Source organism: Cebus imitator, unplaced genomic scaffold (genome assembly GCF_001604975.1).
Source record: "Cebus imitator isolate Cc_AM_T3 unplaced genomic scaffold, Cebus_imitator-1.0 Scaffold133, whole genome shotgun sequence".
Taxonomy (NCBI): Eukaryota; Metazoa; Chordata; class Mammalia; order Primates; family Cebidae; genus Cebus; species Cebus imitator.
Genome location: NW_016107448.1, coordinates 5081170 through 5092718, shown reverse-complemented (window position 1 = coordinate 5092718; position 11549 = coordinate 5081170).

The following is an 11549-nucleotide window of genomic DNA, read 5'->3' as shown; positions in this document are numbered from 1 at the left end:
TTTTTTTTTACCTTTTGAAAGGCATATTACTAGCCCAGGACCCCTATTCTCCCTTCCCTTCCCTTGTTTGAGGAGGATCCAGTTTCACAGCTTTACATTAGCACTGGGCTTACGGTAAAGAAGCAGCAAAGCCAGTTTGCTGCTTGCTGCAGTCTGGTGAGAGACACCTGAAATGTAATTTAATGAGTCCATAAACTCTCCTGAGGCATATTCTTGCCCCAGACTTAATTCCAAACTTCAGGTTGAAGTCCTAGAAAGGGAAACTAGATCTGAGGGATCCAAACACAGGCACAATAGAAGTCAAGGGGCACTGCACAGGTGATCATGACTGATTTCTGCTGAGTAGTCCCTCTGCCCTGCCATTTTATGAGTAGAGATCATGCTAGCATCCATGGCGTAGTTGAGGTTACTGACAGCAGGGGGGATAGGCATGCATGTAGGTGTATGTGAATATTTCCTATTCTCTAGGTCTCCCCATTAACATAGGTTAAAGCCAAGCCCCATAGGTTCCCATAGGCTGCACACTGCTGGGGTTGCTGGGACCTGGGGCTGTAAAAACAGAAGAAAGAAAGGGAATGCCTTTTCCTTCTTTTCCTCATGTACCTCAGATATTTACTGGGAGGAAAAAGGAACTAAGGGATGTCTTTTTCCCCTCTTTCCAAATGGGTAATTGGCAATCTTTCATCTGTACTGCTCTTGCATACGTCCTGAATCACTGGGACCCTTTTAAAAAAAAAAGAAAAAAACAACTACTACTTTTTCCTTTTTCCTCCTATGTCTTGTCTTCACGGATGGATAATTGTGTCCCGGTATCACAGGACACTCCCCTCAGATGCATCCCCCAAACTGGGAAAAGTTAATTTTCCCAAACCTTAAGCTCTTTGGCTTACAAATGAAATAGGAAGAAATTACAGGACTAACTGAGCAAATTTTTTGAGGAGGGACAATTTTCACAGTATGAAAATAACCTCTTTGTCTGCTTCCCCTTCATAGGACTCCAGGGTAGATAGGGCTCCATGGCTCAGAATAAGCAAACCCAGAAACCTGACACGCTGGCAAAAGAGTAAAAGTATTTTTTGCTATACTTCTGACCTCTCTCTCCCTATGCAAACCACTGAAAGGAATAGTAAAGATTACTTTTATATTTTCTGTAAAGTTTTGATTAATGAAACAAAGGATCTGTGAGACTAGGCTTAAGCTGTAGTGAATCCGTTGTACTTTTTGCTAAGATTTGTCTTTCTGTATCTTTCTATCAAAAAGAGCATTACCTCAGGATAGAATGTGGGCTTATGACACCATAAGCCCACTGTTCAAGCCAGACTACCAAACGGTTCACTAACAAACTTTGCTACAAATCTCCATCTTGTTTTACAAGAAGACACTGTCCTTGTTGTGACCATGTGGCAATACCTTCTTTTGGTCTCTGCTATTTTACAATGGTGGCCCAGGTTTAGTCCTGGTCTAGGGAATGAGTACTTCCTGGTTAATATCTGTGTGAATTTTGCCATTTGCTGATTCCCTTCCCCTCCATGAACAACTTCTAGCTTCTTTTCTTCAGTTTTTCTTTCTCTGGGCTACCTTGAAAGTTTCTAGATTTTGTAAAAACTGCTTACCACCTCTTTGAAAATATCTTGTACACTCACAGTTACATCATAACCTTAGTTGAGGTTTCTTGATTTCACCTGTGAGATTACTTTTGGTGATTTTCAAAAGCCAGAAATATTGGCTGTTCAGTGTGGTTAAAGTTGGGTAATAAGGGATTTATGTAGATTTTTTTTTTTTAAGGAGTGCTATGATTAAAATCAGCCTAATTAAAAGTAGATACCCAAGCTATAGTTAAAAGACCTTTATGTGTTTTTTCTTCTCAGATCTTGTTATTCTGGAAGAGGAAGTTTTCTCCCTTGAATGAATCATTTTTCTCCATTTTGTCTTGCCATTCTTTTTGCACATATCAGAGGCCCTAAGATAACTTCTGCTAGCCTGACACTTCTTGGGAAAAACAGTACCAAGAAGACACCTGTTATCCCATTTTGGGCAAAGAAACTGCTTTCCTCATGGAACCCCAGGAATTAAAAGGAGATAGGTTACTCTCAAAATATGTATTTGTCTTCCAGCTATGTCTGTTTGTTGGGCCCTAAAAGCTGCATACTTTCCCAGTCCTGCTTCTTGAAGGGCTCCAACCAAAGGCCAATAATCCAATTAGGAGATTGACAAATGAAAAATCTTACAACTACTGGATCTTTTTCTGTCTGTGTAATTGCATATGTGTATGTGTGTAATGTTTACATAACAAAAGAGCTCTAATTAATTAGCTTAAAGAAAATAAGTGCTTACAACAAATATTTTTGAAGGAAAATAAAAGCTGTAATGAATGCCTTTTAGTTCATGTGACTTTAATGTTTGAAAACTAAAAACAGTTGTAAAGTTTATTCATAAAACAAAATGTCATCAAAATGTGAATATGTGGTCTAAATTATGCAGGTTAAATACTGGGTTTGCTAAATGTTTTAAGGTTTTAAATGCTTCCTCGGCTTTTGAAAACTGTTTGACTCACCTGCTTCATAATTTGTAGGGACTGGGAACACATGGAATTAACCACACCCCTAAGTATACTGGAAAGAGTTGGACCTTATCTGTTATTAGTACATAATTAAGATAAATTATCAGTTTTACATTAGAACAGAGGCCTCAGAGGCAAGACCACACATCTACAACCATCTGATCTTTGACAAATGTGATGAAAACAAGCAATGGGGAAAGGATTCCCTGTTTAATAAATGGTGTTGGGAAAACTGTCTAGTCAGGCGCAGAAAGCAGAAACTGGACTCCTTCCTGACACATTACAGTAAAATTAACTCCAGATGTATTGAAGACAAACATAAAACCTAACACCATAAAAACCCTAGAAGAAAACCTAGGCAAAACCATTCAGGACATAGGCATAGGCAAGGACTTCATGACCAAAACACCAAAAGCATTGGCGACGACGGCCAAAATAAGGCAAATTGGATCTAATTAAACTCCAGAGCTTTTGTACAGCAAAAGAAACATCATTAGAGTGAACTGGCAACCAACAGAATGGGAAAAACTATTTGCAATCTACCCGTCTGACAAAGGGCCAATATATAGAATCTACAAATAACTAAAACAGATTTACAAGAAAATAAAACAAACAAATCCATTCAAAAGTTGGCAAAGGACATGAACAGACACTTTTCAAAAGAAGACATATATTAGGCCAACAAACAGATGAAAAAATGCTCGTCATCACTGGTCATTAGAGAAATGCAAATCAAAACCACATTGAGATACCATCTCACAGCAGTTAGAATGGCGATCATTAAAAAATCTGGAGACATCAGATGCTGGAGAGGGTGTGGAGAAATAGGAATGCTTTTACACTGTTGGTAGGAGGGTAAATTAGTTCAAGCATTTTAACAAAGTTAAAATCTTTTGTACGTTCAAATTGCCTGCTTTCGATCTTTTGCTGGATAGAAAATGAGGGCTTTCCACTTTGCAGTTCAGTAGTAACACTTCTGCACTTTCACCACTGTGGCCCAGGTTTGTGACTTTGACTTTATGAGCTAGTCATTGTTATTGATTCTTTCCCTTCCATGACTATATCTAGATTTTCTGTATTCTCTCATTATTGGGGGCTTATAGTGATTTTTGGCTTCTGTATGTAGATGGTCAGTTGAGAAGCTGAGACCATAGAAAATATGGCTGTAGAGAAGTGGGTTGTGTCTTAGTTATGGTTAGGAAAACTTTTTTTTTTTAATTTTTTTTATTTTTTTTATTGTGCTGTCATCGGGGTTGTTCTGGATCTTGTGAGGACTATTTTACACTTTTCAAGAAGCCTCATGCATCTTTGGGTTGAGTCCCTTATTAACCTACCCAAAGGTGTCCAAAAGGGGGACCTTTGAAAAACATTTAAAAGCCTGCAATATCAGCTATTTTTTCCCTAACAATAGGTGCCTGCCACCACACTTGAAAAATTTTTGCATTTTTAGTAGAGAAGAGATTTCACCATGTTGGCTAGGCTGGTCTCGAACTCCTTACCTCAGGTGATCTTCTCACCTTGACCTCCCAAAGTGCTGGGACTCCAGGCATGAGCCACCTCACTTAGCCAAGATATTTTAAAAGATATTGTTTAAAAGCTTTCAAGTCAGAAGTTAGCTTAAATCAAAGTTGATATTCAAGCTCTTCCTTCCCCTTTGCTGTTTATAGTAGAATATGAAGAAACCTAGAGGGAATTTCTAATGCCTCCGACCTTTTAAGGAACACAGAAAAAGGTGCCCTTCCCCTCCTTTTGGGGGCTCGTCCATCTTCCTCTGGAGTATAAAGAGTCACGGGTAGCTTCCTCTCAGGTCTAATGTTCTCTCTTTGCATTGTGTGACCTGATCTCTTTGGTTTTGTTGGCAGATATCGGGGGGTGTCTCAGGAATTACTTGGTACTGAGAGAGAGAACTTGATCTTTGTGTATGCACAGATTGAAAAGTCATTGTTGAGGGCTATAGTTTTGGAGGTGGCGGACAGCAGTTGCAACAAATAATTGATTCTGAAGGGGGCTATTTGTTTCTTTGCACAGTTAGATACATTTGGAGGTTGTGGGACTGCTCACCATTGAAAGATTAAAACTCCTGTTGTGGTTGAACTTATCACAGAGAGTTCATCCACAGCAGGGTTACCCACCAGCCTTGGGACTGGCCTTGGGTTACCCACCAGCCTCAGGAGAAAATCTTTATAGTAAGGGGCACTTTGGAAACTTTGCATGGCCCAGCTCCTTGGTGTTTTCCTCTTTTGAAAAACCCAGTATTCAGTTTAAGAGTCAAATCCTTGATTTTGTAATGATCTAGATACTATACCTTTCAGCTGTGTCTTATTTTCACATATTTAAATATTAAGCCCTAAAAACTGCAAATGTTTTGCTGGCCCTGCTCCTTAACGGGCTCAATCCTGAGCTCAGTGGTCCAGTTTGACAATGAAGACTAAAATAAAAACCACCCATATAAATAAAATTCATCTTCTTTTAGAATCCTATGGTAAATTTGTATGATTTTTTGCTGCCTTGACATCCAATTTTAATATTTCTAACTATACACAGAAACTCCTTTTTGAAAAGGCTTAAATTCTCTCTCTCTCTCTCTCCGGGCTTTGAGAAGTAAATTTGCTAACTTGTTTTCTATAAAATTCAGTGAGGGATTCAGCCATGTGGGACAGATAAATCTTAACCTTTTCCATTTATAAACACACAGTTTAAATCCAATTGTTCCGCTAAACTTGTGAGTTTTAGAGGTCTCATGGCTAAAATTTTTAATTCAAGCTTTAGTCTTTCCAGTTTTCTGCATTGTCATGTATACGTGTGTATATGTATAAAGTTTCCTTACGGTACCAAATTGACTTATAAATAAATGAATTCTCATAAATTAAGTAAATAAGCCCAAATGCTTTTGAACTTCACATTGCTTTAGTAGTCTCATGGTATATTAGATAACATTAATGTTGTTGGTTTAATAAAAATAAGTATGTCTTTTGAGTTATCAGCAATATATGCATGTATTTAACTTTAAGGTCCTGCTTTTACAATACTTGCCTAACATACAATAATATAAAAATAGCAAACAAAAAGTTTAACTTGAGATTACGGCTAGATTTCTCTAATGTCTCATGAAATTTTTAAAACATAATTGTTAATACATAAATAGATGTAAATGGAATAAATGTTTATCAATTAACTTTTAATAATATGTGATGTTTGCTTATAAGGATTTCTCAAATCTTTTTAGCAACTGTACTTTTAGATATTTGCTAAGCAAGTTGAAATTATATACGTTCATTGAATATCTAAATTTTCTCCAAATTAGATATAATGCTAAGACATTAATTACTATAATGTAAGTATAAATATAAGTTTAAGCTCATATATTTTGGCTTATTTCGGAGAAACAAAAAAAGTTATTTATATCTATTGGTAAATATGACCTGATTTCCATTTTAAAAATGTTCTTTTAGAAAGCCCGTTTTTCTAAAAATTGTAAAACATGTAATCATACTCTGTTACTATGTGGCTACCAATTAAAAATCAGTAGCTTTCCAGTTCTGTGAAGAGAGTCATTGGTAGCTTGATAAGCATAGCCTTGAATCTATAAATTACTTTGGGCAATCTGGCCACTTTCACGATACTAATTCTTCCTAATGATGAGCATGGAATGTTTTTCCATCTGTTTGTGTCCTCTTTTGTTTCCTTGGGCAGTGATTTGTAGTTGTCCTTGAAGAGGTCCTTTACATCCTTTGTTAGTTGTATTCCTAGGTATTTTATTCTCTTTGTAGCAATTGTAAATGGGAGTTCACTTTTGATTTGACTCTGTGTTTCTCTGTTATTGGTGTATAGAAATGCTTGTGATTTCTGCACATTCATTTTTTTATCCTAAGACTTTGCTGAAGCTGCTTATCAGTTTCAGGAGATTTTGGGTTGAGACGACGGGGTCTTTTAAATACACATCATGTTGTCTGAAAATAGAGACAATTTGACTTCCTTCTTTCCTAATTGAATACGCATTATTTCTACTTCTTGCCTGATTGCTCTGGCTAGAACTTCCAATCATATAGTGAATAGGAGTTGTGAGAGAGGGCATCCTTGTCAAGTGCCAGATTTCAAAGGGAATGCTTCCAGTTTTTGCCAGTTCAGTATAATATTGGCTGTGGGTGGGTTTGTTCATAAATAGCTTTTATTATTTTGTGATACGTTCCATGGATACCTAGTATATTGAGGGTTTTTAGCATACAGGTTGTTGAATTTTGTTGAAGGCCTTCTCTGCAACTATCGAGATAATCATGTGGTTTTTGTCTTTGGTTCTGTTTATGTGATGGATCGTGTTTATAGGTTTGTGTATGTAGAACCAGCCTTGCATCCCCGGGATGAAGCCTACTTGATCATGATGGATAAGCTTTTTGATGTGCTGTTGCATTTGGTTTGCCAGTATTTTATTGAAGATTTTTGTGTCTATGTTCATCATGGATATTGGCCTGGCCTGAAATTTTCTTTCTTAGTTGAGCCTCTGCCAGGTTTTGGTACTGGGATGGTGTTGGTCTCATAAAATGACTTAGAGAGGATTCCCTCTTTTTGTATCGTTTGGAATAGTTCAGAAGGAATGGTACCAGCTCCTCTTTTTACATCTGTTAGACTTCAGCTGTGAACCCATCTGTGCCTGGTCCTTTTTCGGTTGGTAGGCTATTAATTGCTGCCTCAACTTCAGTCCTTGTTATTGGTCTATTCAGGATTTCAACTTCTTCTTGGTCTAGTCTTGGGATGGTGCAAGTGTCCAGGAATTTATCCATTTTTTCCAGGTTTACTGGTTTGTATGCATAGATTTGTTTGTAGTAATCTCTGATGGTAGTTTGTATTTCTGTGGAATTGGTGGTGATGTCCCCTTTATCGTTTTTTATTGTATCTATTTGATTCTTCTGTCTTTTATTTTTTATTAGTCCGGTTAGTGGTCTATTTTGTTGATCTTTTCTAAAAACCAGCTACTGGATTTATTAATTTTTTGAAGGGTTTGTGTGTCTGTTTGTGTGTGTGTGTGTGTGTTTGTGTGTGTTTGTGTGTGTGTGTCTATCTCCTTCAGTTCTGCTTAGTTATTGAGACAACAGATGCTGGAGACGACGTGGAGAAATAAGAACACTTTTACACTATTGTTAGGAGTATAAATTAGTTCAACCATTGTGGAAGACAGTGTGGTGATTCCTCAAGGACCTAGAAATAGAAATTCCTTTTGACCCAGCAATCCCGTTACTGGGTATATATCCAAAGGATTATAAGTTGTTCTGTTATAAAGATATATGCACGTGTATGTTCATTGCCGCATTGCTTACAGTAGCAAATACTTGGAACCAACCCAAATGTCCATCAATGATAGACTGGATAAAGAAAATGTAGCACATATACACCATGGAATACTATGCAGCCATAAAAAACAATGAGTTTGGTAGGGACTTGGATGAATCTGGAAACCATCATTCTCAGCAAAGTGACACAAGAACAGAAAATCAAACACCGCATGCTATCACTCATAGATGGGTGTTGAACAATGTGAACACATGGACACAGGGAAGGGAGCATCACACACTGGAGTCTGTTGGGGCTAGGGCAGGGATAGCAGGGTTGCGGATGGTGGGGAGAGAGAACATGGGGAGATATACCAGATATAGGTAAAGGGGGGATGGAGGCAGCAAACCATCTTGCCATGTATGTACCTATGCAACAATCCTACATGATCAGCACATGTACCCCAGAACCTAAAGTACAATTAAAAAAAATGATAGTTTTTAAGGATTTTTTACTGATATTAAGGCTTTCTAAGAGTTAGCATTGTGATTAATATTTGTAATAAAAACTGCTCAGTAGAAGAAAACATGCTTGTATGCTAAAACATGCACTCTGAATGAAGAGACTCCCCAAACAGGCTTTGTATGAGCAACATGGCTGTTTATTCACCTGGGTGTGGGCTGAGTCCCAAAAGGGAGTCAGTGGGGGACAGAGGGATAGGCGTTGGTTTTATAGGGCTTTGGGGTAAACAGCAGAAAGTTACAGAAGTAACTTTAGGGTTTTCTTTCTTTTTTTTTTTTGAAAGCTGGGAGGGGGTCATAAGTTGTGGAGTCATGAGGTTGACCAAGGTTAGTTACAAAGTCCAATGGCCTTGTCAATTGAGGCTGGAATAAGAAACAATTGAAGAATGTCTCATGTTTTAGGCTCTGCAGGGGTTGATCATTCTTCCTTCCAGCTACTCCAGGTTTCCTAATTTTGGAGGACCCTCCAGAGGTGTATGTGTGGGTCACAAGGTTCACTATGCCATCCATGGTGCAGTGACATTCCTGTGTTTTTATATTAGTAATATAAGGGGAAAATAAATGAAGAGTGGTGGGTAGTAGAATATTAGGAAGGCTGGCACAGAGGGGTGATGGGGCAATGTTTCTCAGGGCTTCTTCCAGCAGGATTGGGGGGGCACAGAAAACTAAAAATGGGAAAGAATTTAGAGAGCTGGGAGATCATGGGGCAAGGGGTAATATTGCAGGGTTGTTAGGAGGAGGATTTGTTGTATTGACTGATGAGTTACTGCTTGTATACGATTTTGTAGGAATTGAGAGATCAATCGGAAAACACAGGATCCAAATAAGAGAAGGCGAACGACAGGTTTCAGAGAACTAAGGATTGGAAGAAGCCATGACTCCAGTTAGAGAGTGTGCAGCCAGTCCAGGCAGGAACAGAATAACCATTTTCCTGATTAGCAAGCTTTTGGGCTCTTTTAATTTATTGACGGCATCATACACCAGGTCCGGCTGGTTTACACAAAAACAACATTCTTTATTTAGAACCTTCTTTTTCAGAAGTCAGTAAATGAAGACCTCTGCAGTTTTGGAGGACAAGTGTGGCTAGGGGATTTACTTGAGCTTGAAGTAGGGGTAGTGATTGAGTTAATTCTTCAATGCTAGCAGGGAAATCATTAGAGAGGCTACAGAAGGTGACGATTGAAGTGGTAAGGCCTGCTATGTCTGTGCCGAGTGCAGTAGTAATTCCTAACCCTACAAGTAAGGGGATCAATGGAATGGCCCGCTTGTGTTGTGTTGGAACCACAAGGGTAACAGGGAGGCTTTCGTTTCTGTAGGCAAACTGAATTTTGGGAGCAAGGAAAACTAGGGTACAAGTGCCTGTCTAGTTGGTAGGAAGGCAGACGTAAGAAGAAGAACCACAGAGGGGAAAACATCCTTGGCTTAGACAGAACTGGAAGTGTAAACTGACAATATGAGAAACTCTGGGGGGTTGGGGTCTCGTACCCAGATTCTGATGGAACCAGCAAGGACTGTGGCTGGTAAAGGGTAGCAGGGTTTGATAGAGTTAACTGTGTGGAGAGAGCTTTTGTTTTCATGGTGTATGAGGAAGCATGTGGTATCTATAAGTAACCACTCTCTTTCATTAACAAGATTGGGTCTGAGCAGAGAACGGGAGTGAGATTAAGAGTGAAATATCAGCTGTAATTGCCTGGAGGAAAAGCTTAAATCAGCAACTTAAACAAAAGCAGGGCAGGTAAAAGTCAATGAGTTCAGTGAATTTGAGCACAGACAGAAAGAAAATAATAGAAACAGAGACTATCTGAGGTGTGGTTTAAGTAGTAGGGGAGACTGCATAAAGCTAGAGAAGGTGAGGGACTGAGGGCAAGTGTGTGAAATAGGAAGAGGAAACCCAACTTTGGAGGCTGTGTGAGCTATAGAGGGTAACTGGGGCATAACCTGTGATTTAAGGGATTCTAAGAGTGTTGGGGCAGCAGCTGCTGCCATGCATAGGGATGAGGGCCAGCCCAGGACTGTGAGGTTAAGTTGCTTGGATAAAAAGGCTACAGGCCATGGGCCCGGGTCCTGTGTAAGAATTTCGACGGCACAGCCTTTTATTTCTGCTGTGTAGGCAGAGAAGGGTTGAGAGGAATTGGAAAGCACTAAAGTAGGAGCAGTTTTAAGGCCTTTTTTAGAGAACGGAAAAAAGAATGGGGGAAGGACTTTTTGGTCTATGGGGTCAGCTAAGTTTCCTTTTGTACGTTTATAAAGTATCCAGAGGCGAAAGTATCCTACAGTGCCTAGGAAGGAGAGAAGCTGCTGCTTAGTGGATGGGGTTGGGGTTTGGGAAATTAACTGGATACGGTTGGCAGGGAGAGCACATGTATGCTGGTGAAGGATTATACCGAGACAGGTAACGGATAGGGGAGAAGTTTGAGCTTTGGAAAAAAAGCATTTTTGGACAGGTAGGATAGGAGATTTGTAAGGAGGCTTGCAGGAATTAAAAGGCCATGTTGCAATAGACGGGCGATGTAAAGCCTGTTGTGGGATGGGGTACTGGCACTGGGAGGGGTAAGGGTGGTTAGGTTTTAAAGGGATGATGAGGGGTGAGTGACTAGCAACAGATGAGAGGTGGTGTCCCACACCCTAGGGTTAAGGTAGGGGGACATAAGGGGAGCTATTGAGGGAGGTATGAGTTTGGGGAGGAGGGTGGCAATGAGGTGTGGTCGTAGCCTAGGAACAGTTAAGGAGGCAGACAATTTTGCTAGGATAGTTTGGCCTAACAGGGGAATTGAACAAGTGGGGATGATTAGGAAAGAATGTGGAAAGGAGTGCTGGCCTAAATGACACCAGACTTGGGGAGTTTTGAGAGGCCTGGAGGCCTTGCCATCAATTCCCACAATAGTTAAGGAGGCCAAGGAGACAGGGCCTTGAAAAGAAGGCAGCATGGAGTGGTTGCCCCTGTATTGATTAAGAAGGGGATAGGACTTACCCTCGACCATAAGAGTTATCCCAAGCTCAGCGTCCGTGATGGTCCAGGGAGCTCTGAGGTGTTTAGGCAGCATTAGTCTTCAGCCACCAAGCCGAGGAGATCTGGGAAGAATTCACTTCTGGGAGCTTCGGGTTGGAGCTCCAGGAGCTCTGGAAGCAGTGATGTGAGTCAGAGAGTTTGACTTTCCGTGGCGGCTCCGCACAGACAGGGCAGAGCTTAGGAGGAATCCCTG